Genomic DNA, 4,103 nt, shown 5'->3' with positions numbered 1-4,103 from the left:
CTTTCTGCACGGAGGTGACTGAAACTATATGGAATTTATCGTTATGTACAACTTATGCCTATGAAAATAAAACTTTTAACTTTATACATTATTACAATATGCATCTTGTCGTTGAGTACCATTTGTCATTCAGATAATTCTGGTTTCCTCCAGGGTTTAAATGTGGAAGTGGGGGGGTGCTATTTGGGGGCGTGGAGGGCTAGGATGAGTCAGGGTTGAACATATACCCTAGCCTCAACCACAACCCTAAATTTAGCCTCAACCACAGCCCTAACCCTAGTTTGATGTCCACATCCCGGTTCAACACTAATCCACAACCCTAACCCTAGCTACTATATCCTATTTTACTTTTTGAATACCATGAGCTTGGCTTCAGGTAACACCAACTTAATTTGGTTTCATCTTAGGTGTTCCAATTTTTCTCTATACCAACATGGATTTATTATGACTGTACACCAGACAGACACGTTGTGCCTTTGTTAACAGGTAAAGGGAAAATACACCATTTGAATTTCCTTCAGAATTCTTTATTGAAGTGTCAGTTTGGTTTTGCTTTGATTAACATAGTAATGGTCATTTACAGTGAAATTATTACAAAACAAAACCAACATAACAGAAAGGGAGAAAAAAAAACTCCACGATTTCAATGTGGTCACAAACACAAAGTCCTGCAGTCGGTCACCACCTTCAGCAGGGTTTAAAGAAACCTGAAACATCCGGTTTTCAGGGATACAGCATCTTCAACCTAGCTTCTTTTCCCCCTGAAAACCAGATGCGGGGACCCCGCTCAGGCATTTACTTTACACCTGCTACATTAGGTCATACAGTCACTAACTGTCTGGTGCCTCCTCTTGCAAGATTCTATAGGGTAGCGACCCACAGAGGGGTCTGGCCCTCTTAGACTCCCCTGCCTGCTCCTCCCTCTAGCCTGGCYCTAGCTCTGTCTGTAGGCCACTCCTCCACTGTAGGGAACAACACTAGTCTGTCATATGATGACACCCTGCTTGTAGGACGGACAGAATCCTCGTCTTTTTCAACCTTGTGCTCACTCCCTCAACCCCTTATTACATTTGAGTCTCCTTTACACAGAGAACCTTAGCTGCTCACCCTGGCGGTCACCCTATAGGGATGGCCAAGTTGATCCGCAGCTAAGTTGATATTCCACTCTTAGAAAAAAAAGTGCTATGTAGAACCATAAATGTTTATTTGGCTGTCCCGATAGGAGAACACTTTGAAGAACCCTTTTTGGTTGCAGGTTAAACCCTTTTGGGTTCCAGGTAGAACCCTTTTTTGGGTTCTACATGGAACCAAAAAAGGTTCTCATATGGAGACAGCTGAAGAACTCTTTTTTTCTAAGAGTGTAAGGTAGGGAACTTGCTATAGACTGCCAATCAGCACAGATCTAAGAGCTGATGGTGTCATACAGTGTAGTAAAGTTTGTGGTCATACGCACATCCTTAAAAATGCTGATATTTTGACCTGATGAATATCCGGTTCGGATCGAAACGATGTTCTGGTCTTCCTGTTCTTTTCAGTGTAGTCCCTGATTACCAAAAACTGTAGAGCAACATCCGAGTAGGGAGGAGCCTGTCTGGACAGCACCCATTCACTATCTGCTCACTGTTCTGCTATTGGTGGACGACAACAAGTGAGTTGGCTCATTCACATCATCAGTGCAGAGACTGTCCTCATCATCAGTAGGAAGGGTTAGGTGACAAACAGAACTGTGAACACACAAACCAACACGTCTACATTCAATCACACACACTCCAGGGACCACGCATGGATGGACTAGCTAAGGTGTGGCATCGAAGTGATGCTAGGCAGGATGCACATGTACTGTAGTCCATTTCAAATAAACACATCGCAGCATAGACATTTACATAATATATCAATAAGTCGACTATTTCCCTAAAAGGCTTCAAAGCACATTTGACCCAGGTTGTTGACTCGTCTACTATGAGCTCTGTAAGAGGTCAATGTTCATCTCTGTACAAAAACACATTCCTATTTCTCCAGAGGTGGAACATGTTACTACTCTAATTGCCCAATGCTAACATTTATACTATTGAAAATGGTACATTCTTACAAATATGGCTTGGGAAAAAGCTAGGCATTTCCAATTCTATCTTATAATTTACTATTGAAAATGGTACATTCTTACAAATATGGCTTGGGAAAAAGCTAGGCATTTCCAATTCTATCTTATAATTGATTGTAATTGTAATGCTTTTTACCATCTAGTCTTAACGGGTTGTCCTCTTTAACAGGCTAAACCAAAGATGATGAAATATGTTCTATGATGTTTCTACTGAAACATCGGGAGGGTACTGTATTGTCCACATCCTGAACATGTGAGAAAGCTATGTTGAATAGTTTTCTGTTTAATGAGTGTTCATACCATACAGAGCACACACAGAGAGGAGCAGAGCAGGTCTTGGTGCAGAGCCTGTCCATATTACAGGGTCATGATTAGGATTTACATTCAAACCTCTCAGCCTCATTTTCAACCGTTTCATACAAACCATAGGAATGGAAAAAGTCGATAAACACCTTATTCATATATTCACGTATACATATTATGTCTAGGATCCTAACTGCTGCAAGTTGCTGCGAACGGAACAGACAGAAAAAATATCTTTAGGTGATCTGCGCTGGAAGCGGCTGATTTTATTGCATTTCATTGCAAGGTGCGTTCATCATGCTCTATATRTGCATAGCTTATGATTTTCAAAATGCTCTTATGTTTTCTCTCTTTTTTTCTATGATGTATTACTGCTTTAGCTTCAAAGGGCGCTGGGTGATGATGTCAGAGACATAAGCTTTGGTTACCACGCCACACATTACATGGGTCCAATGGCGTTTCACCTACTGGAAAAATCTTCCCTGACCGTAACCTCACCCCACCGTCTAACCTGAAATCGTGACTTTCCAGACAGGGAAATATCATTGGACCTAAAGAAAGAGAAGCACCATAAGAAGCACCAACCCACTGGGCACAGACGTCAATTCAACGTCTATTCCACGTTGGTTCAACGTGATTTCATTGGAATAATGTGGAAACAACGTTGATTCAACCAGTGCCCAGTAGGTAAGAAGCAACAGCAGCGGGGGCGGCACAGCACAGTACTGTCCTACAGAGCAGTCAGATGCAAAAATAATCTAGTGTGGTGAGAAGAAGTACAAGACTGGCATTGACATTGTTGTGGTCCTCTATACAATATGCCAGTGTGTGTGTGAGTGTGTGTTTGCATGTCCGGATGTTCATGCGGAGCAGCTCTTTTCCTGAAAGACATTTGTAATGATTCCTGACCAGGCTGGTCGACAGGGCTGCTGTTGGTAGGGGCCCCTCCACGCCGGGGCCTCTGAATCTGAAATAGCCCCCAGATTTTGGCTGCATTAAAAAAAAAAAAAAAATTTAATTAAGATTTTGGCTGCATGTTCACTAGCTACTGGAAGTCAAACCGAAAATGAAGCGTGGAATCAGGATTAATAGCAATAAGGAGTCCTGTCCCTGGTTAGGTTCAACATCTCCATTCCGTTTTCTGCGGTGCACCAACAGTCAGTCTCACAATAGCATGATAGCACCACCTTTGGGAAACTTCAAACTACCATGGCTTCTTGGCGCTACCCACCCATTTCATATGTTACTCTGAGGATTCTGAAGAAGAATAGGGCGATCGTCTTATATTTCAAGCCAAATGTCACATGTATTCCGTATGTTTTGTTGATCGTACATGACTGCTCAATTGATTGGTTGGGAATCGGTTTGGAATCGCAGAGCATACTGTAATTGGCCAAGCTGCTATCTAATGRAACTAACCATTAATACATGTTCCTCTTTTGTATAGCTATGCAATTTCATAGGCCGCAATACAACAAATATATGTTTATATACCTTCCATTATTCTTTAGATATGTCATGTCAAAGCTTAGAGCTCCATGCTTTTTATMGCTTCTTCAATTGGTGTTAAGCAGGAAAGACTGTTTGCAGATGCCAGATTGTGCTTGTTGTTGTTGTTGCTGCGGTTGTTGATGCTGCACAGTTGCAGCATCTCTCTGTGGTGGATCCTGGCTCACTAGTCAAAGGATGGGACGAGTGG

This window comes from Salvelinus sp. IW2-2015, linkage group LG20, assembly GCF_002910315.2.
Source record: "Salvelinus sp. IW2-2015 linkage group LG20, ASM291031v2, whole genome shotgun sequence".
Taxonomy (NCBI): domain Eukaryota; kingdom Metazoa; phylum Chordata; class Actinopteri; order Salmoniformes; family Salmonidae; genus Salvelinus; species Salvelinus sp. IW2-2015.
This window is presented reverse-complemented; position numbering follows the sequence as displayed.